At 37.6% G+C, this 24,062-nt stretch overlaps 1 protein-coding gene across 1 annotated transcript in view; it reads right to left on the bottom strand.

Moving 5' to 3' along the window:
- Window positions 1-24,062, bottom strand: part of PACRG (parkin coregulated) — a gene marked incomplete at both ends in the record, with an annotated part of 515,047 nt that overhangs the window by 234,885 nt on the left and 256,100 nt on the right. The gene's annotated exons all lie outside the window — the stretch shown is intronic.

The raw sequence follows: 24,062 nt of genomic DNA, 5'->3' as shown, positions 1-24,062 counted from the left end.
ACAGACTGTGGATATAACACACCTACAGAGCAAAGGATGCAGTGTTCCCAGTAAGACGTGCAAATTTCCCTGATTTTCATGTCCTTATGAAGGTACCCAGCTTCCAATTATCACCATATATATATATATATATATATATATATATATATATATATATATATATAAAATTAAGTGAGGAGCCCACCAAGACCTCAGAGAAACCTTTTTACATTAGGAGGTTTTCATACCCTCCAGTTGTCTCCCAGCATTCTGGAGTTTCTAGTCATGTGCCTGCCTGGGCCTGGGTGTGAGTAACTGATAACAACCCAACCACATTTCTGAGTGCTTACTGTAAGTCTGGGTGAATCAAATGTCCTACAATTCTCCAAGCAGGAGGTCTGTCTCCAGACTGCTCATGAACTACCCAGCCAACTAAGGAAGTAAGCACTCAGATTCTAATATTCATGCCCTTTGGGAAGTGGAGCTTGGAAAATGAATCCTAAATGGAGGTATGTACAGATATGCTTTACTTTACATTCCTTCAATAGTTGTAAAAGTTGCTTTATTCATAGTAAAAGTTTATGAAGTATATATTTAATACCAACCTTCTCAAGGATTGTTGTGTATTTGAGAACACTTTAGAACATTATTTTGCACAATTAAAAACTATTGTTACATCATTCAGCTCCAAAAGTATTATACAATGTTGTTACCTATAATTTTACCTTGTAACTTAACTTCATAATAAAAGTGTCATCTGTACTATATTTTGACTTGTACTTTTGATATTTTGCTAAATTTTTAAGCCCATTGTCACAGTTTTACATATGTCTCTTATAAAGTAGAAAATCATTAAATTTTCTACTTTAATATGATCTAAGACTTTGTATTTTAATATATTAAGCATTCACATTTATGGCTATGTCTAGTTAACTTCTGTCATCTTATTTTTTGGTCTCTGAATTTCATTTTTCATTTACTTTTTCCTTTCAACTGTGTATTTTTGTTATGTGGATTGTTTTCTTTACATTTTTGTGTCTGATGATTTGAAAGATAAAGCCTGTTTTACTATTTTATTGGAGCTATCTCACAGTATTCTCAAATATTTTAAAACATATGTATCTTAGAGAAGTAAGTTAAAAATCTCCTACTAAGATTACTGACATGCCAATTTTTCTTTGGAATTTTGTTGGATTTTTTTTTTAGTGTGATTTGGGGCAACAATTCCAACATCAACAACAGCAACAAAAAAAAGCCAAGTTTATGATACCAGACACTATTGTAAATACTTATGTGTATTAGTTCACTTAATCCTCATAACAGTTCTAAGAGGTAGGTATTACTGGCAACCCAATTTTCAGTATAAGGAAACTGAGGCACAGAGAGGTTTAATAACTTGCCTAAGGTTTGCAGCTAGTTAGTGCTAGAGCTGGGATCCAAACCCAAGCAGTCTGGCTGCAGGACATGATACTACTTATCAGGCTATGTTGTGAGGCATGTCAAGGTTCAGCATTATTGTAATCTCCTTGTGAACTGGTCCCTTTATCCTCCTGTCTTTATCCTCTTTATCATTATTAATGCAGTCTGTCTTAGTCTAATCTAATTCTAATATTGCTATCACTGTTTTGTCTACTTTATCTTTCTCCATACTTTACTTTCTTCCTTCCTTTGACATTATGTTTACGCATATCTTTTTTAGGTGGAGAGCCAGAAGCAAAGCTGTGAGAATGTTGAAGGGAGTGGGCCATGTCTGGTTGTCACACTCTGGAGGGAGACTATTGCTTACTGCAGTGCTGCGTGCAGGACAAGGAACATCCAAGATACCTGATCCCAGAGATTTGCAAACAGTTTTACCATTTGGGCTGGGTCACTGGGACTGGAGGACGAATTAGCTTGAAGCATGGCCGTGTGGCTGACAGGGTGTTGGTGCTCCAGCCGGGTCTCAGGCCTGAGCCTCTGAGGTGGGAGAGCCAAGTTCAGGATATTGGGACCTCCAGGCCCCATGTAATATCAATCGGTGAGAGCTCTCCAGAGATCTCTGTCTCAATGCCAACACCCAGCTCCACCCAAAGGGCAGCAGGCTCCAGTGCTGGATGTCCCATGACAAACAACTAGCAAGACAGGAACACAACCTGATCCATTAGCAGTGAGGCTGCCTAAAATCATACTAAGTTCACAGACACCCCAAAACACCAACGGACGCAGCCCTGACCACCAGAAAGACAAGATCCAGCCCCACCCACCAGAAAACAGGCACCAGTCCCCTCCACTAGGAAGCCTACACAAGCCACTAAACCAATCTTACCCAAGGGAGGCAGACATCAAAAACAACGGGAACTACAAACCTGCAGCCTGCGAAAAGGAGACTCCAAACACAGTAAATTAAGTAAAATGGGAAGACAGAGAAATAAGCAGCAGATGAAGGAGCAATGTAAAAACCCACCAGACCAAACAAATGAAGAGGAAATAGGCAGTCTACCTGAAAAAGAATTCAGAGTAATGATAGTAAAGATGATCCAAAATCTTGGAAATAGAATGGAGAAAATACAAGAAATGTTTAACAAGGACGTAGTAGAACTAAAGAGCAAACAAACAATGATGAACAACACAATAAATGAAATTAAAAATTCTCTAGAAGGAATCAATAGCAGAATAACTGATGGAGAAGAACAGATAAGTGATCTGGAAGATAAAATAGTGGAAATGACCACTGCAGAGCAGAATAATGAAAAGAATTGAGGACAGTCTCAGAGACCTCTGGGACAACATTAAACACACAAACATTCGAATTATAGGGGTCCCAGAAGAGGAGAGAAGAAAAAAGGGTCTGCGAAAATATTTGAAGAGATTATAGTTGAAAACTTCCCTAACATAGGAAAGGAAATAGTTAATCACGTCCAGGAAGCACAAAGAGTCCCATACAGGATAAAACCAAGGAGAAACATGCCAAGACACATATTAATCAAACTATAAGAAATTAAATACAAAGAAAAAATATTAAAAGCAGTAAGGGAAAAGCAACAAATAACATATAAGGAAATCTCCATAAGGTTAATAGCTGATCATTCAGCAGAAACTCTGCAAGTTAGAAGGGAGTGGCAGGACATATTTAAAGTGATGAAAGGGAAAAACCTACAACCAAGATTCTCTACCCAGCAAAGATCTGATTCAGATTCGACAGAGAAATTAAAACCTTTATAGATGAGCAAAAGCTAAGAGAATTCAGCAGCACCAAACCAGCTTTACAACAAATGCTAATGGAACTTCTCTAAGTAGGAAACACAAGAGAAGGAAAAGACCTACAATAACAAACCCAAAACAATTAAGAAAATGGTAATAAGAACATACATATCGATAACTACCTTAAATGTAAATGGATTAAATGCTCCAAGCAAACGACATAGACTGGCTGAATGGACCCATATATATATGCTGTCTACAAGAGACCCAGTTCAGACCTAGGGACACATACAGACTGAAAGGGGATGGAAAAAGATATTCCATGCAAATGGAAATCAAAAGAAAGCTGGAGTAGCAATTCTCATATCAGACAAAATAGACTTTAAAATAAGGACTATTAGAAGAGACAAAGAAGGACACTACATAATGATCAAGGGACCGATCCAAGAAGAAGATATAACAATTGTAAATATTTATGCAACCAACATAGGAACACCTCAATACATAAGGCAAATGCTAACAGCCATAAAAGAGGAAATCGACAGTAACACACTCATAGTAGGGGACTTTTCACCAATGGACAGATCATCCAAAATGAAAATAAATAAGGAAACACAAGCTTTAAATGACACATTAGACCAGATGGACCTAATAGCTATTTATAGTATATTCCATCCAAAAACCACAGAATACACTTTCTTCTCTAGTGCTCATGCAACATTCTCTAGGATAGATCATATCTTGGGTCACAAATCAAGTAAATTTAAGAAAATTGAAATCGTATCAAGTATCTCTTCAGACCACAATGCTATGAGCCTAGATATCAATTACAAGAAAAAAACTAAAAATTCCAACACATGGAGGCTAAACAATACACTACTAAATAACCAAGATCACTGAAGAAATCAAAGAGGAAATCAAAAAATACCTAGAAACAAATGAAAATGAAAACTCAACGACACAAAACCTATGGGATGCAGCAAAAGCAGTTCTAAGGGGGAAGTTTATATCAATAAAATCCTACCTCAAGAAACAAGAAAAATCTCGAATAAACAACCTTATACCTAAAGCAATTAGAGAAAGAAGAGCAAAAAACCCCCAAAGTTAGCAGAAGGAAAGAAATCATAAAGATCAGATCAGAAATAAATGAAAAAGGAATGAAGGAAACAATAGCAAAGATCAATAAAACTAAAAGCTGGTTGTTTGAGAAGATAAACAAAATTGATAAACCACTAGCCAGGCTCATCAAGAAAAAAAGGGAGAAGACTCAAATCAACAGAATTAGAAATGAAAAAGGAGAATTAACAACTGACCCTGCAGGAATACAAAGGACCATGAGAGATTACTACAAGCAACTATATACCAATAAAATGGACAACCTGGAAGAAATGGACAAACTCTTAAAAAAGCACAAACTTCCAAGACTGAGCCAGAAAGAAATAGAAAATATGAACAGACCAATCACAAGCACTGAAATTGAAACTGTGATTAAAAATCTTCCAACAAACAAAATCCCAGGACCAGATGGCTTCACAGCTGAAATCTATCAAACATTTAGAGAAGAGCTAACACCTATACTTCTCAAACTCTTTCAAAATATAGCAGAGGGAGGAACACTCCCAAACTCATTTTATGAGGCTACCATCTCCCTGATACCAGAACCAGACAAAGATGTCGCAAAAAAAGAAAACTACAAACCAATATCACTGATGAACATAGATGCAAAAATCCTCAACAAAATGCTAGCAAAAAGAATCCAAAAGCACATTAAAAGGATCATACACCATGATCAAGTGGGGTTTATCTCAGGAATGCAAGGATTCTTCAATATACAGAAATCAATCAATGTGATACACCATATTAACAAACTGAAAGAGAAAAACCATATGATCATCTCAACAGATGCAGAGAAAGCTTTCGACAAAATTCAGCACCATTTATGATAAAAACCCTCCAGAAAGTAGGAATAGAGGGAACTTACCTCAGCATAATAAAGGGCATATATGACAAACCCATAGCCAACATCATTCTCAATGGTGAAAAACTGAAACCATTTCCTCTAAAATCAGGAACAAGACATGGATGCCCACCCTCACCACTATTATTCAAAATAGTTTTGGAAGTTTTAACCACAGGAATCAGAGAAGAAAAAGAAATAAAAGGAATGTAAATAAGAAAAGAAGAAGTAAAGCTGTCACTGTTTGCAGATGATATGATACTATACATAAAGAATCCTAAGACTCTACCAGAAAACTACTAGAGCTAATCAGTGAATTTGGTAAAGTAGCAGGATACAAAATTAATGCAGAGAAATCTCTTGCATTCCTATACACTAATGATTAAAAACATGAAAGAGAAATTAAGGAAACACTCGCATTTACCACTGCAACAAAAAGAATAAAATACCTAGGAATAAACTTACCTAAGGAGACAAAAGACCTGTATGCAGAAAACTGTAAGACACTGATTAAAGAAAATAAAGATGATACAAACAGATGGAGATATATACCATGTTCTTAGATTGGAAGAATCAACATTGTGAAAATAACTATACTACCCAATGCAATCTACAGATTCAATGCAATCTCTATCAAACTACCAATGGCATTTTTCACAGAACTAGAACAAAAAATTTCACAATCTGTATGGAAACACAAAAGACCCTGAATAGCCAAAGCAATCTTGAGAAAGAAAAACGGAGCTGGGGGAATCAGGCTCCCGGACTTCAGACTATACAACAAAGCTACAGTAATCAAGACAGTATGGTACTGGCACAAAAACAGAAATATAGATCAATGGAACAGGATGGAAAGCCCAGAGATAAACCCACACACATATGGTCACCTTATCTTGACAAAGGAGGCAAGAATATACAATGGAGAAAAGACAGCCCTTCAATAAGTGGTGCTGGGAAAACTGGACAGCTACATGTAAAAGAATGAAATTAGAACACTCCCTAGCACCATACACAACAATAAGCTCAAAATGGATTAAAGAGGGCTTCCCTGGTGGCGCAGTGGTTGAGATTCCGCCTGCCAATGCAGAGGACATGGGTTCGTGCCCCATTCCGGGAAGATCCCACATGCTGCAGAGTGGCTGGGCCCGTGAGCCATGGCTGCTGAGTCTGCGCGTCCAGAGCTTGTGCTCCGCAAGGGGAGAGGCCACAACAGTGAGAGGCCCGCGTATCGCAAAAAAAAAAAGAAAAAGAAAATGGATTAAAGACCTAAATGTAAGGCCAGACACTATCCAACTCTTAGAGGAAAACATAGTTAGAACACTCTATGAAATACATCACAGCAAGATCCTTTTTGACCCACCTCCTAGACAAATGGAAATATAAACCAAAATAAACAAATGGGACCTAATGAAACTTAAAAGCTTTTGCACAGCAAAGGAAACCATAAACAAGACGAAAAGACAACCCTCAGAATAGGAGAAAATATTTGCAAATGAAGCAACTGACCAAGGATTAATCTCCAAAATATACAAGCAGCTCATGCAGCTCAGTATAAAAGAAAACAAACAACCCAATCCAAAAATGGGCAGAAGCTTTAAACAGACATTTCTCCAAAGAGGATATACAGATTGCCAACAAACACATGAAATGATGCTCACTATCACTAGTCATTAGAGAAATGCAAATCAAAACTACAATGAGGTATCACCTCACACCAGTCAGAATGGCCATCATCAAAAAATCTACAAACGATAAATGCTGGAGAGCTTGTGGAGAAAAGTGAACCCTCTTGCACTGTTGGTGGGAATGTAAAGTGACACAGCCACTATGGAGAACAGTATGGAGGTTCCTTAAAAAACTAAAAATACAACTACTATACAACACAGCAATCCCACTACTGGGTATATACCCTGAGAAAACCATAATTCAAAAAGAGTCATGTACCACAGTGTTCACTGCAGCTCTATTTGCAATAGCCAGGACATGGAAGCAACCTAGGTGTCCACTGACAGATGAATGGATAAAGAAGTTGTGGCACATATATATAATGGAATATTACTCAGCCGTAAAAAGAAACAAAACTGAGTTATTTGTAGTGAGGTGGATGGACCTAGGGTCTGTCATACAGAGTGAAGTAAGTCAGAAAGAGAAAAACAAATACCATACGCTAACACATACATATGGAATCTAAAAAACAATCAAAATTGTTCTGATGAAACTAGGGGCAGGACATCAATAAAGACACAAATGTAGAAAATGGACTTGAGGACACAGGGAGGGGGAAGGGTAAACTGGGATGAAGTGAGAGAGTATCATTGACATACATACACCATCAAATGTAAAATACATAGCTAGTGGGAAGCAGCCGCATAGCACAGGGAGATCAGCTCGGTGCTTTGTGACCACCTAGACAGGGGGGATAGGGAGGGTGGGAGGGAGACGCAAGAGGGATGAGATATGGGGATATATGTATACGTATAGCTGATTCACTTTGTTATACAGCAGAAACTAACACAGCAATGTAAAGCAATTATACTCCAATAAAGATGTTTAAAAAAAATAAAAGAATATCTTTTCTAAGTAGCTTATAGTTGGATTTGTTTTTTTCCTCTCTCATTTTGTAATATGTCTTCAAACAACAAATATCAAGCATACATATGACTGTTAATTTCAAAAGTTTTGAAAAAGAAAGAAAAGCAATGGGAGCAAGGATAAAGGAAAAGAAAAAAAAGAGGGAGCATTTGCAAGACAGTAAAATTGAATGAAAGACTGAGTGAAAGAGACTGAGAAAGAAAAAGATTTTCTCTGTGTCTTTAACTCATTCTAGCTCACTGACCACATATTCATACCAGAAATTCTTGTAAGTTCTTCTTCTGACCTGTTTATCAATTATTTGGCATGTCTATTTCACTCAGATCTATTGTCTTAATGGAATAACAAATTGCCAGTATAGTTTGAGATCAAAAACTTCTTTAAACACTGTAGATATTTCTCTACTTGCCACAAGGTCACTTTTTTGTACATAACTCTTTTCTGTTTGCATATCTTCTGTTTCCTCTTTATTATTTTAATACTGTTTCAGTTGATAGATTTGGCTAGGGCTTGGGAAACATTCTCACATTCCATTTACAATCAAGAGCTTTGTCTGTATTTGTTTTGTTTTGTTTTTAATGATATATCTGACATGATATATCTGACTCCTCCTTAATGTATTTTTCTTTTTATCTGAAGAGCTCCTCCTAGCTACCACACTGTTTTCACATTGTTTTCCACAATAAAGGTATCAATGCTTCTTCACTCCCATTTCTCTTCAACCTGGGAGGCCCTGGTGGGACATTAGTCAGGAGCCACAGCAGGTCGGGACCCGAGCATATGGAGAAAGGAAATAGGAAGGGAAAAATGGAAACAGGTAGATCAATTAAGAGACTGTTGCAGTAATCCGGGTAAAGAAAGTTGGTGACTTAGGGTAAGCTGGTAGTAAGCAAAATGGCGGAAAAGTGAATGAAATAAGGACTTGTTTGGAGATAGAATCGATCAAACTGCTGATGGATTGAATGCAGAATTTGAAGGAAGGAAATCAAGGATGAACTCCAGTGATGAGGGTGTGGTGTCAAGGGGCCCAGGGAAAACAGTTTCACAAGGCCAATTACATCATGTTAATGAGAGCCGAAAAGGGATCAAAGGATTGAACAAAACCAAGGTCACTGGGAACATGGGTTGTTCCCTTCACTGCATGCTGTCCTTCTGCAGCATTGTTCCCTGGAGACACTGGTGCCTTTTGTTCCCCAGACAGCTGGTGCATCACTCATTCCTCCTTAGAGACTTTCTTTGAATGCACTCCTCCCTTTCTCTCCAGACCTCTCAGTTGCTGGCAACTCCTTTCATCTAGATTTCAGTTCAGTGAGGCCCTCTTACCACTGCCTACTGCCCTGTTTGATTTCTTTGCGGTCCTTATCATTTATACATTGCAATTTCTTAAGTTCTGTTGTTCAGGGAACTTGTCATTGCCTAGAAGGGTGTTTGGCACATAATAGGTGAATACTCAATAAGCATGTGTTTGAATTTTAATTCTGACCTTTTGAATCTGTCCTCCGAGCTAACTCTGAGAAGCATACTCAGCTCAGGAACAATGGCCAGATGATGAATGGCCATATCTAGAGCTGAGGGCGGGGACCATGGCAGAGCGCACAGTGGGCTGGTGCTGAACACTGACCCTGTAGTATGAAGAAGCACGTACATTTCTATAAACTTAGGTATCCCACAAATAAAATGCCATGTTTTCTCTATTAAGATTGCAGTAATCATTCACATTTCAGGAATTTTGTGAATATTTTAACAGACAATCAGGATGGGCTTCTTGGTGCTTCTATTTACCCTCATTTCATTAGAAATCATTTAGGGTTTAATTTGCTATTCTGTTTACCTTTAAAACTTTAGAAGGAAAAGTTTCTGTTGTTCGTAGTATCATCAAAAACAAACATATTAATGTACATCTATAATTAATATATTGGAATAATACAAGATCGTCTTTCTAAAGTATATAGATGTTGAGAATAATTCAAGATTAAAACCAGATTTTAAACTAGAGATAAATTAGGAGATCCCTTATTTATCTTTGTGTGTGTATTTGCCAGATGGTGACTACTATCCCTTACAGGTCTTCTAAATTCCTGGCTTCATTTATTCATTTAAACTTACAAAAGATAATTTTTACTGTTTATTTAGCAATAAACGTTTTTCAGTTATGTAAATTATTTTTCTTCTAAGATAATTTCTTAGTAACAAATATTTTACTTTATATTTCTTTACTATTACTGTAAAAATAGCAGGTTTCAAACTTTTATAAAATTTGGGAATCTTTCTTCAAAGTTTATGCAAGAATTCCAGAATAAAAAGAAAACTGTATGAAGTGAGACAAAGAACAAGGGCTTTTTTAAACATATCAGATAAAATTTCATGGTAAAATGCTGATTGATAACAGCTTGGATATTAACTCCAGAAACATCAAGCATTTTACTCACAGAATCTCTCTCTTTTAAATTTATGTTTTATAACTTTTTAAAGATCACATAGTACCTACAAGTTGATCTTTAAATCTTACAGTGACTTTTAGCCAAAAGCAATACAATTCTAACTTCACCTGTCCTATCAGATATGCCTTTTTACCCCCATAACAAATGTGCCAGGTAGTAACGCTGCACTAAGAGGTCAGAAAAACGATGAGGTAATGATTTTCATTAAAAAAACTCAAATCGGAAACTTACTCTTACACTTTCCATATCCTTGCTTCAATTAGCAAATGGAATATCATTTACAATATCTGTTATTACAAGTCCTGTAGTAATAACCGAGAATCTTGCTTAGAATCATAAAAATCTGAAAAAGTGTACTTATCTATTAATATACTATGACCTCATTTAGCCTTATTATGACATTTCTAAAATAAAGTTTTAACTTACTCTTTTCAATCCTTAAGGCAGCTGTTGAACTACTGCAAGAGGTCTTACAAGTTATATAGGCATTAAGCATGTTTGCAGATGATATATATATTTCAAACATGGATGCACTTTTCTTTTTCAAATGTGTGGATGTGTTTGTGATGAGTCACTGAAAATAATTTATGTCGTTTTACATCTTCTCAATGATACCGAATATGTAACTAAAATCCTATTATAGTACATGATGCAAAAAGTAAGAATTTTTAACATGAAAAATGTTCTTTGGTGTCAAAAGGAGATTTCTTGCAGGATGGCAGACAAGGATAATGTGGATCCTTAAACTGTTATAAAGTCTAATAAACACCAAAATGTGTTAAATTCAAAGTTGAGGTCAGGAAATCCTCAGATGCTAGTGATAAAGACAAAAACAAGAGTCACAGGGTGATGCCACATGACCCTAGGCTGTGTCAGACACAGACCAGATCAGAAGACTGGAAATGAGCCTTTAAAGTCTCAGGAGTTCAGGAAAACAGGGTGCTTCGCAAGAAAAGGGCTGAAACTCCTGCACCCAACAGGACCCTTGAAGGGCTGTCCCACTTGTGAAAAGAGGACCAGAAACTCTCTTCCCATGAGTCTGTGGAAATAGAAAGAGAGCTTAATGTTTGACAAAGCTCTTGATGGGAAAAACTTCATCTGAGAAACAGAAACCCAAAGGAATTAAGGAATTAATCAAGGAAGTCAAGGAATTAAGAAAAAAAAATTGTTTTCTGACCACTGAAAGGAAACTTTTGGGGCCCAGATAAAAGCAAATACAAAAATGTTAATACTTGCATAACAGAAAATATATAGTATCATTAACCTTAAAATCCAATAGTTGTTTGGAGAATAGATTGGCCGCAAATGAAAAGAGAAGAGGGGTCTGGATCACAGAACTGAGGGACCAACACAGAGTCAGCACAGGGAGATAGGGCAATGGAAAAGATGCAGATAAGTCCCAACCTGAGGTGCTCCCACACTTGATTCATGGGAGTTCCAGAGAGGACAGAGTATGGAGAAAGGAGGATTTGGAGAAATAATGGTTGAGACTCTTTCAAAATTGAATAAAGATGTGAATTTTCAGATTGAAGATGCATATATAGATACCTTTTTGATAGAAAAACTATAAATAATCACATTTTAAAGACATTTTTGAAAGTCATTCTTATATCCTTTTCTGTGAATTGTATTTTCATATCCTTTGCCTTTTTTTTTTTTTTTTCAGTCTGGTATTGACCTTTTTTTTTTAGGAGCTGTTTTAGATTACGGGGATTCATCTTTTGTGTGTGATAGGAGTTTCAATTTTTTCTTTTGTCGTGCAGAATTTTTGTTTTAGAATGTATTAGTTTTTTATGGGTCCTGAAGTTTGAGTCATCATTAGAAAAGTTTTCCTCCATTTTGTAGCAGAAAGAATAGAAACAATTAGAAAACACAATTTATAATTGTTTACTCTAGTACTTTTATGATTTCTTTTCTTTACATTTAAATCATTAATCCATTTGTAACTTTTCTTGGTGTAGGTATGAAGTATGCTTCCAATGGCAACTTTTTTCCAAGTGGCTACCCAGTTGTTCCAATGTATTTATTTAATAGTCTTCTACTGGTTAGAAGTTTCACTTTATCAGGAAAGCCCTATGTCTTGACTTTCTATTCTATTACGTTGGCCTTTCTCATTCATGAACCAGTACTATTTTAACTATCACAACTGTTTAATAGATTTTAATATCTTGTAGGCTAGTCCCCCTATTATTACCTTTTCTATTCTGTTCTATTATCATAATTTGTTTACTTTTCAATATGAAATTTAGGCATAAATTTTAGACATAACGTTTACTTAATGGATCTATATAAAAACTTGCATTCAATAATTAGATAAAACACATTCTTTACAAGCATACATGAGAGAGTTTAGAAAACTAAATGAATGCTAAGCCACAAAGTAAGTCACAAGAAATTCCAAAATACCTTTGCTATATGTAAAATTTTTTGAAGAAAATTAAATAAAATAACAAATCACTAACTAAAAGATAGCCAAACTTTAATCTCCATACATTTGGAAACTTAAAAACATTTAAAATTACTCATAGATCAAAGAGAAAATCCTTATAGAAATAACAATGTGTTAAGAATTGAATCACAGTGAAATCACTTAACCTGAAAGAAGAGAAAAATGCCCATTTATACAGACTCTCTTTGAGAATAGAGAAAAGAGGAAAACTACACAGATCACTATATGAGGCCAGCATAACCTTGCCACTAAAATCAGATAACTACAGGCCAATCTCACCGAATCAAAATAAAATAACAGGCAAATTGAATTCAATAGCACGTTAAAAATTATGGCCAAATTGACTATATTGCAGAAATATCAGAATATTTCAACATCATGTTTAAATTTTTAAAGGATGAAAAATTAGATCATCTCAATAGATTCAGATAAAGCACTTGATAAAATCATTCATTAAAAAATAAAAATGCTAAGGAAAAGCCTACAGCAAATATCATACTTTATGGTGAAACTTCAGGAACGTTCCCATTATGGAAAAATCCATAGAAATCCATAGAAAAGAGACAAGAAGATTGTTATCATCGTTTCTATTCAACATTGTACTGGAGGTTCTAGCTAATGTAGAAAATAAGATACATACAAAGATTGGGGGGAAAAAAACCTCTTGTTATTTGAGGATGTTATGGCTATATAGTATACCGAGAGAATCTATAAGCAAGTTTAATTAGTAAGAGAGTTCAGAAAAATTGATGCATAAAAGATCAACACACTAAAAATAGTAGCATCCCTATATGCCATTAAAAATTATTTAGAAAATATATAGTTTTTAATGTCCGCAGTAGCAAGAAATGAAGCAAACAAACCCTTTAAGGTAGCTAGTAATAAAACTAGCAGTCAATACGCAAGACTTTATGGAGACAATTACAAAAGATTATTGACAAGTATAAATGGAAAGCAAGAACAGTCTTCTATGAACAGATGAATATATAGACTATAATCATGGATGGGCAGACTGAAACTTATAAAGGTGGTGATTTTGTCCCAATTAATCTACAAATTCAACCTAAACTCAAGGCAGCTTCTTCATTCTTAAGGAGAGAAGCGGAAGATTTGAGAGGCTCAGTGACCTGTTGGGACCACTTTCCAAGCAGCGACAGAGTGAGAATCCAAACCCAGTGTTTCTTTCCATTGACCTGTTCACCATTTTTTCACTATCTTGATAGCTTGCTGTTTTACTACAAATACTGAAGGCTTTGTCTAGCTGGAAGATATTAATTACTGAGTAACAAATCTGGACTTGGGAATGGAGAATCAAATTATTTTATGGAATAACCTTATTTCAAGTTTCTGTCAGAAGTGCTAACAAGACAGCTAAAGGTCAGTTGTAAGCAGATCTCGAATTTATGCACACTTAACCTTTATTACTCAGGAATTGTGTGTTCCTAACCGCAGCAGTCAATGAGTGATGCTCTCAAGTGTAATAAATAAAAAGAAATAATTCCCAGTTAAAGGAATCTCCTAAAACTTTTAAAATAGCATTTTTTCTTTTTTACATTGGGAGGGTGGATGAAAAGGAGTAAAATATGTATCAAAATACATCTTTGAAGTTTCTCTTTCATTTACCACATTTCTGTATAATGCTAAAAATAGTATAATTTTGTCAGGGGTGGAGAGGGAATAATTATATTTTGGGACAACTGATGTTCATTAAATAGAAGAGCAAGAAATATATGATAGGCCTAAAAAGTTCTAGCACTGTTTTAGGAATTGAGACAGAGTTAGAAACAGATTATTTGTGGCTTTTACCATTGGTGTCAATTGCAAAGCATGGCATTATTTTACAAAAACTCTCTATGAATTAGATAATTTACTGTGAACTTCAATACACTCAACCAAATAAGTAGAATTAAAGAGGTTTGGAAAGGGTTGATTTAGGTGAAGTTAATGCTGTAAAGCAATTTTAAGAAGAAATTACCGTGGTAGCACTACTGGCTGTCTCTTACATCAGCATATAATTTTGCTATGTATATATTTTGCAGGGATTAGCTACAAATTTATTAAAGTTCTTTATTCTCAGGAGTTCTTATATTTCTCAAATTTTACGCACCCCCCAAAAAAACAAAGCAAAAAATATGCTCAATCACTGAACTAGTTATAGTGCTGGGTTGGATGCTGGAGTGATGGAGTTAGTGAATAGGAAAAGAACATGAGAGTGTATTCAGAGAAGTATGACTTCTTTCCTTGGATTCATATTTGACTATTAACAGTTTGTTGAAAAAGTAAATTAATGACACACTCCCTTTATGGAGAGCAGCCTGGGATTGGAATCAGGCAGATCTGTGTTCAAATCCAGCACTCGTATGTAGTGAGTTCTATCACTTTCAAACTGACTAGTAGAAAGTTACCGACCTTCTCTGGGGCTTAGTTCACCATTTATAAAAAGATACCTAATTCCCAGGTTTATCATAAGGATTATATGAGATACTATGTGCTAAATGATGTTCGTTCCCTCTATTCTTTGCCAAGAATACAATACCAAAAGTTAAGTAGTATTTCAAGGTGGTACATGAGTAAACACCAAATGAGGGGTACAGACCAAGAGGATATAGGAAGAGGCCCTAGTTTAGAGAAAGAGAGATAGTTATGGGTTGCAGTGAATAGGTACAGTTTCACTGGGGAGGGAAACCTTGTTAAGTCCTGCAGTATGAGAAGAGATCCGCATTCTGGACATACAACAGGCTACAAGTTCAGTTTAGGATATAGACTATGAGACCTCTGGGTGGACATGGTTCAGTACTAGTGACTTCAGAGTCATTTCATAGAGATCATGGTCTCGTAAGAGTGTGAAGTGAGAAGATCTTCAAGAGAACCTGTGAGGACTGTCCTCAGTGAGAACAGAAGAGGCAGGGGACTTGGTCAGGGAGCTAAGAGAATCATGCAGAACAACCAGTGTTCATGAGCTTTGCATTAAGGAAAAATACGGCTTGAATGCTTTACTAACCCATCACAGTGGAAACAAACGATAATTATTTTATTGGAAATATGAAAACTGACAAAGTTATGAAATAAGGTACATAAATTGTGAAACTCATCATGGTACTAATTGTTTCATGGCAATATAAAAAATGTTTCTCAATGAGAGGACTATTTACAAAGGAACTTGAACCATCTCGTGGAGACCTATTATCACCACGTAGAAAGACTATGTTTCTCTATCTCAAATACTCATGCTAGGCCTGTGAGTGGCGTGGCAAACTTTCTGGTCTGTGAATCCATTCTCCATTCTGTGCAACACTCGGGGGAGGAGGGGAGTCATGAGCAGAGGAGGGTCCCTGGGAAGAACCTAGAGTTTAAAACATCCCCTCGGGCTTCCCAGGTGGCGCAGTGGTTGAGAGTCCGCCTGCCGATGCAGGGGACGCGGGTTCATACCCCGGTCCGGGAGGATCCCACATGCCACGGAGCAGCTGGGCCCGTGAGCCATGGCCGCTGAGCCTGCGCGTCCGGAGCCTGTGCTCCGCAACGGGAGAGGCCACAACAGTGAGAGGCCTGCGTACCAAAAAAAAAAAAAAAAAAAAAAAAAAAAATTCTCCACAGATTTATCAAAGTTTTATTTCATTTCTTTTTAGAAAAAAATACCCTTAGGTATGCTTCAGTTTACAGGCTGTTTACATCTTGAGGTAAAACTAAAATTAGAACATCTAATTGCTCTTCTCCAAGTACTGAAAGAATGGGACTGTGTACTTGGGTAAAGTGAAAAGAGAGGAGAGGTAATTTTGGTGACCGGAGCCAACGGGAAAGGTTTCAGGGGAGATGCCACCAAACTACTAGAAAGCACTTCAGTTTGCCTGATCACGTTTTGGCGTTTGTAAGGCAAGCTGTTAACGTGAACTGTGCGTTCTCAGTAGGGAGGGAGGCAGGATGGAAGAGTAACGGCATGTGGCTCTGCAGTGGAGTCATGGCTCCTCCGTGACTAGCAGATGACCCCTCCCAAACTACTCCATCTCCTCACGTCTCAGTTTCCTCATCTGTAAAGTAGGACAGTAATAGTACCTGCCTCCCAGGGAATGCTGTGAGCCAATCCGTATAAAAAGCTGAGAACAGTGCCTGGGTGGTAGAAGGGATCAATAGGTGGACGCTATGAAACAAAGGAGCCCTCTGTTGTTTTCATTATTGAGTTACTTCTTTATCAACTGCAATCGTCAGTCTAGTTCCTCTATATTGACTACATTCTTTAAATTTTGTTCTGTTCCTTTGTAGAGGAAAAAAAATCTTCTGGGTGTACCAACATTTTCTTAAACTATTCTGGTCCTGCTGTCATTTTGTTTAAAGTGACTGAAGAACAGAAGTCATTTGTGAAGGACACAGAACATTGAGCCCAGAGAGCTCGCAGGTTAAAGCGGGGTGCACATCAACGGCTGCCAGTGATTCAGGGGACTTTCAAGTAGGTCAGAGTATCTTTATAGAAAATGACACCAGCGTTCTGTGTTTGCGTGGTATAACAATAAATCTAGGTGATAAAAACGCAAAATGCTGAAAACTCCATCTTTATTATAAAAAACACTGTTATTTGTAATAACACATGAATGCAAATATGTATTACATAACATAAAAAGACGGCAAAAATATATATAAGCTGGTCAAATAACTGTACCTAAAATTATTGTTTCCATATTTATCAGCTGAAACCTTTGCGAATTTTTTAATGAAAAAATATTATCTGCCTCATTGAATCTCTGCTTCAGAGTGTAACCTTAGGCCACATACCTAAGTGTACTCCTTTTATAGCAGATGTGATATTGACAATCAAGTTATTTTGACATTTTAGAATTGTATACCAGTGACACATGGGAAAATATTCAATCTGTACACCAGGCTGTAATTCCGGAAACAAGCATCTTATATCACAATATCTGGGCAGAGCTCTAAAAATGTGACTTTGTTTTCTTTGTCATGAGAAAGACTGAATTTCTTCCTATGTAGTAGTATAAAGAGCATTTCCTTTAACTCAGTGAAAGTTACAGAGAAAATTCAAAAGCACACAGAGTGAAAGGCTCATTTTCGTTCTTTTCATTAAACAGTTTGGGGAGTTGGTATCTCTCTTCCTACAGTGAACTCTGCCTTCCCATGTCTGTTAAGACAGTTTCTTTAAAGAAGATCAAGCATTGCTATTTAGGAAGTTCTTTGCAATTCTGTTCTTTCTGTCTCTAAACTCCTTGCACCACCTATTCTCCCCACTCCTGGGTTCTCTAGACTGCGCTTATCGCTTTTTGTTATTATTTTTACATGGCCACTTATGCAGATATTGTTATGCCATCATGTTTCATCTGCAACAAGGTTTCTGCAGAGATATCTGCATGCTCCCTACGGACAGGGACCGTGTTTGGTTCACTGTTGATGCCTAGTATCACTTGCCTCCTATGAGTCTTAAAATTTGCTGAAGAAATGGATCATTTTTAGTTTGGGAGTCAAAACAACACTCTACAGCAATGGTTGTTGAATACCCATTTCGCTGTACGACAAACATGGTCAGCTAAGATACCTGATTTGCAAATCCACAAAATATTTAATTTTTATTAAGAACTGTGGGATCCATAGTTTTAATGACTCTGCACCCAGGTCAGAGGGCCTTCTTTGTCCTCCACTCCAGGAGAGTGAAGTCTTTGCAGCACCAGTGTATTTTGTATATGCCTCAACCAGCATATTTATTAAAGCTTAAATATTTGTTCACATTCTGTCACCTGCACTAACTTGTGAGCCCTGGATGCCATATTCCGTCCATTTTTTTTTTTTTTTTTTTTTTGCAGTATGCGGGCCTCTCACTGTTGTGGCCTCTCCCGTTGCGGAGTACAGGCTCCAGATGCGCAGGCTCAGCGGCCATGGCTCACGGGCCCAGCCACTCTGCGGCATGTGGGATCTTCCCAGAATGGGGCACGAACCCGTGTCCCCTGCATCAGCAGGTGGACTCTCAACCACTGCGCCACCAGGGAAGCCCCCCGTCCATTTTTTTGATCTGTAACATTTCATATTAATTCCTGGTGGATAGGCCACCTCATGTTTGTTGAATGAATTAATCAATGAGCAGATTCTCAAATGATCCCTTGACACCAGTCTCTCTTGTCTTTTGTTCATTCTTCAAAGTGCTGCCAGAACCTCCTTTCTAAAAATACATTCTGTTCTGTCACTTGTCTGCAAAATGTCCTTCACCAGATGTGTACAGGATACACCCTAACCTCTTCACTGTGGTGAACTCAGTTCTTCGGAATCTGTCCCCAAACTCTCTTTCCAGCTTCTTGTTCTGACGTTTTGCTCTCACAACCTAAGTTCCAGTTACATCAAATATCTTACTCTTTGATGAATATGTCCTGCTTTACTGTATGCCTGGAGTACTTTTTCATTTTTATGTTTATTTATTCTTTATGAAAACTTATGAATGCTGCATCCTTTCCACCTAAAAGTAGTTAAGATTATTTTGGAGACTAGTTAAGTAGATTTTGGAGCCTAAATCCCAATTCTCCTCCTGCTTCTGCCACTGATTACTTGTATGTCCTTGGGCAAGTCACCTCAGTGCCCTCATTAAAGTGGGGATAACAGAGGCATATACTTCAAATGTCTGTTGTAAATAATACATTAGTTCTTTCATGCAAATCATCCAGAACGGTGTCAGGTACACGTTAACCATTATTATTATCGTTGAGCTCTTCTACCATAGCATTAGACACATTATATTATAATTATGTAAGTAATTATTAGATGTGTATACCCAAATATTTACCTCTTTGGTAATATGAACTAGATCTCTTGTTGCCTTTCTAGCTGGAGTGGGGAAGAAGGAGGACGCTCCTTCCATCCAGGAATGGCATAGAGGTGGGGGAGGGGCAGATGGTGAGGAGCAGGTGGTTAGTGTTAGAGTCCCAGAACCTTCCACTCAGGATGGGAACCGAGTGTGTGTGTGTGTGTGTGTGTGTGTGTGTGTGTGTGTGTGTGTGTGTGTGCAGGCATGTGTGCTTATGGGTGTGTTGTAAACAACAAGAGAGGGTTGAGGGACATCCTAGGGTACATGAGTATAGTGCTTGCCAGCTGTGCTTGGTTTTTCACAGCACAGATCAGGGAAGTTTCAAGTCACAGCAGAGACTGGAGGTGATGGCTCCAAGCCAGACAGGACGGCAGACTCGGCTGAATCTCGGTAGCACCCCTGTGAGCTGAGCTTTGGGATCCAGCCAGCAGCTAAGCTTCAGAAGCAGCCATCAGGCATTATCAATGCCGAAAGTATAGACCAAGAACCAGTTTCAACCATGGATACCTCCACAACAGATAAAAGGACAGAGGCCCACACCTAAGGACCCTGTGAGATGACCTATAAGCTCAACTGAACGTCTGTGGGAACGAAAAGAGAAGGACAATATGAGGTTGATTCCAAACTGTGCATCACTCTTGGGAGGCCATCTGAGCTCCCTCCTGCACTTAGGTGATGCCCACTGGGAAGGAGGGATGGGGGCAATGGAAGGGAAACATTCAGACAGAATCGGTTTCGACTGCCTCTCTTCCCCCATCCCCCATCTCTGAGTGAAAATGGAATCTCCAAAGCAAGAAGAGAACAACTACAGGCAATAAAGGGGCTACAATGTTTTGTACGTAGGTGGCGTTACTCCCAGCACCCGTCAGTACCCCAGGACACATGTGCGCACACACACCCACACATACACTTGTTTACAATTTGTCTCTCATTAAGTCTGTCTCTCTTTATGACGGTTTCATATCTAGGCCACAACTTAGCACGTCACAGGGGCTGTCACATAGACTTGGATGGATGGATAGATGCATGCATGCATGCATGGAAAAATGAGTAAATGAATGAATGGATTTATCTTTAATTTACTCCGTATCCTATCTGGATCAAATGTCCTCTATTTTAGTGTGTTTTTCTGGGAATTTCTGAAAAATATGTCAAGCAAGTATTGCTTTCAGACCTCCTGAATTTAGTCATCTGGGAGCAACATGTCATTTTGCATGAGTTTAAATCATTCATTTCAATCCCCCTTTGATTCACAAGTGAGAACCAGAATTCCATGTAGGGTAAAATGACTTGCCCAAAGGCAGAAAGTGATTGAATTGCCCACTCATCAATCCTAACTTATTTAGGACTCATTGTTCTTTTTTCCAGCTGAAAGGGGCCTTTGATTTCATTTAGTCTCCTGCACTTTCAGTTCATGAAACGTGTCAAACAAGGCCCAAATTATTAGGTCTATTAGATCCTGCCTCGTTCCAGGGTTATGTGTTATGACCTACAATATGCAGCCTAGCAGTTTTCAGAATGCTGGTGTTTGTTAGATTCAACACAGTGTATAGTTATATTCCAGCTCTCTTCAAGGCCTGGAAGTATGGGAAACAGAAGAGCTAAGGTATTCCTTAGTGTTAATTCCTGATAGTCTACATAGTTTTCATATATAGAGAGATGGAAAGTAGAGAAGAAAAAATTGAATAAGTTTGAAAATATTTCAGATAGTTAAGCTTTCAGTCTTGCGATGTACTATTTGCATTAGCAACTAATTTTAGTAGATCCATTCAGCAAATTTGAGCAGATTGATTTAGTGAATTAAAATATTAATCATGTCATTACATTATGAGTAGAGGTAAGGAACAACCGAAAGTAATTAAAATTCAAAATCATCAGTGAAGGTAGAGACCACATCTTTACTATCATTCCTTCCAGTGATATGCTGGTAAATGTGTTAACTACTGACTCTTGGAGAAGAGAGTTCTGATGAGTAGCATTTGATGATTTTTGTGGTATAAAAACTCCCACCATGGCCGGTTTCAATCTACCAATTTGAAATCAGTGGATGTGGAGTTGGGAAGAGATGCTGTCACAAGCCATAAGAAACCTTATGCCATGACTTACTGTATCTTAATAGAATTTTGGCTAATTCTATACATACAGAGATATATATGTCTCATATAAAAATTTCTCATATACTTCTCATACTATATACTTCTCATATCATATAACTTGATTGGCCATGAAAATCCTCAAAATGTTGGATCTGTCTCCTGACTGCCTTTGATCTGTCTCCTGACTGCCCTGACACTCTGACCTTCTAAAGCACAGGTAGAGGTTAATATAAAAGTGATGCACATGGGGCTTCCCTGGTGGCGCAGTGGTTGACAGTCCGCCTGCCGATGCAGGGGACACGGGTTCGTGCCCCGGTCCGGGAAGATCCCACATGCCTCAGAGCGGCTGGGCCCGTGAGCCATGGCCGCTAAGCCTGCGCGTCCGGAGACTGTGCTCCGCAACGGGAGAGGCCACAACAGTGAGAGGCCCGCATACCACAAAAAAAAAAGTGATGCACATGTGATTCTGATTATGAATTTTACATCAGAACAAGATTTCATCTCCTTCACTCTAAATGAAATAAAAACAACTGGCTATACAAAGAAATAGGAACATGGAAACAACCTAAATGTCTATCAACAGGTGAATGGATAAAGTAAATGTGGTACATATATACAAGAGAAAATTCTCAGCCATAAAAAATAATGAAATAATGCCATTTGCAGTTACATGGATGGACCTAGAGATTATCATACTAAGCGAAGTAAGTCAGAAAGAGAAAGACAAATACCACATGATATCATTTACATATGGAATCTAAAATATGACACAAATGAACTTATATAAGAAACAGAAACAGACTCAAAGACATAGAGAACAGACTTATGGTTGCCAAGGGGGAGGGGAGGTATGAGAGAGTTGGAATGGAAGTTTGGGACTAGCAGATGTAAACTATTATATATAGAATGGATAAACAACAAGGTCCTATTATATAGCACAGGGAACTATATTCAATACCCTGTAATAAACCATAATGGAAAAGAATAATAAAAAAGAAAAAGGAAAATGCAAGCCAGTAAATAAATAAACTTTATTTTACTAAAGTTGTTAAAATGGATTTTCCTCCTGGTTTTACAAAAGATCTGGCATCTTTTATGATCTGGTATCTTTTATGTGATTCTTTTTCCTTCCACTTTCTCTTGTTCACAATTACTTTCCTCCTGCCCCCTATTTACTGCTGGAAGGTCTGAAGCAATGACCCAGAAATTCCTACTCAGCTCTTAGGCTTAGTCAGCAGCATGAATCAAGAAGTCCCATGTTAGGGCAGCTCCGAAGGTGGTTGGCTAATTAAATGGTTCAACACTATCATCAAGGAGTCAGCTTATTTCCAGTTTTCTTCTGTGCTATTGTAGAGGGTTCAGCTGGCTTCCCTCCTAATCACACAGAATGGCTGCAGAAGTTGCAGGAAGCACAACTAGCTATAAAAACCTCCATAACAGAAAAAGAAAATAATTTTTCCTTTTATCTCTTCTTAATAGCTAAGAAAATTTTCTCAGAAAAATACACTTCCCCTTTTTACCTTTAGAATTGACTCAAAATCTCTTTACCAAGCAATGCAATCCAAATTACTGGCAATGAAAATGTATTTACCACAATTGTCTTAGACTATCTTTATCCCCTGGTGATAAAGGAGAGAATAACTGGTGGATAAGGTCATTTTTTAAAAAATCTGTTACAGACAGTAACTTTGAGAAATTAGAAAGATAGACATAAATAGACCATGACATGCTGGCTTAAAATATTTGGTATATTATATTCCTACAGCAACTTACTACAAACTTAGAGGCTTAAGACAACACAAATTTACTATCATAATTCTGGAGCTTAGAAGTCCAAAATGGGTCCTACAAGCTAAAATTAAGATGTTGGCAGAGCTGCAATGGTTTTGGACGCTTTCTTCAAGAATCGGTCTCCCTGTCTCTTCCAGCTTCCAGAGGCTGCCTGAATTTCTTGGTTCACGTCCCCTTCTTCCATCTTCAAGGCATATCACTCAACCTCTGCTCCCACTGTCACACCTCCTCTCTCGAACTTGGACCTTCTTGCCTCCCTTTTACAGGACCAACTACTTTGAGTCCAGATGGATAATCCTCAATCAAATCTGCAAAGTCCCTCTTGCCATGTAGGGTAACATTCTCACAGGTTCTGGGAATTAGACGTGGATATCTTCTGGGGCCATTATTCTGTCTACTTCAGTTGTGGGTTATAAAATGACACTCTCTAACAAATCTATAAGAAAATGGTTATATTACTTCAAAGGTGAGACTTGAAATTGGAGTGACTGTACTAGGCACGAGAAACACAGATTATTGCAATGCCTCCTTCTAGCATGTACATGGCCCAATAAAAATTTGTAATTTCATATCACACAAAGCATTACCAAGATCTTTATACTGTTGAAGTCATTTTCAATAATTTTAACTTTATACAAAAAGTAGAATTTTTATCAGTTAATTAAATTTAAAATATTGTGGGTATGGAGCCAAGTTTACTCATTAGCAGAACAGAAAGTAGTGGTGAAATCTGAGACACTAAAACAGGTCACTGTGGACCATGAGCTCTTTCCCAGGGCTACAT

The sequence above is a fragment of the Grampus griseus genome, assembly GCF_964374135.1.
Source record: "Grampus griseus genome assembly, chromosome: 13".
Lineage (NCBI taxonomy): Eukaryota > Metazoa > Chordata > Mammalia > Artiodactyla > Delphinidae > Grampus > Grampus griseus.
Note: the sequence above shows the minus strand (reverse complement) of the source record. Positions and strands in the feature narration are given on the sequence as shown.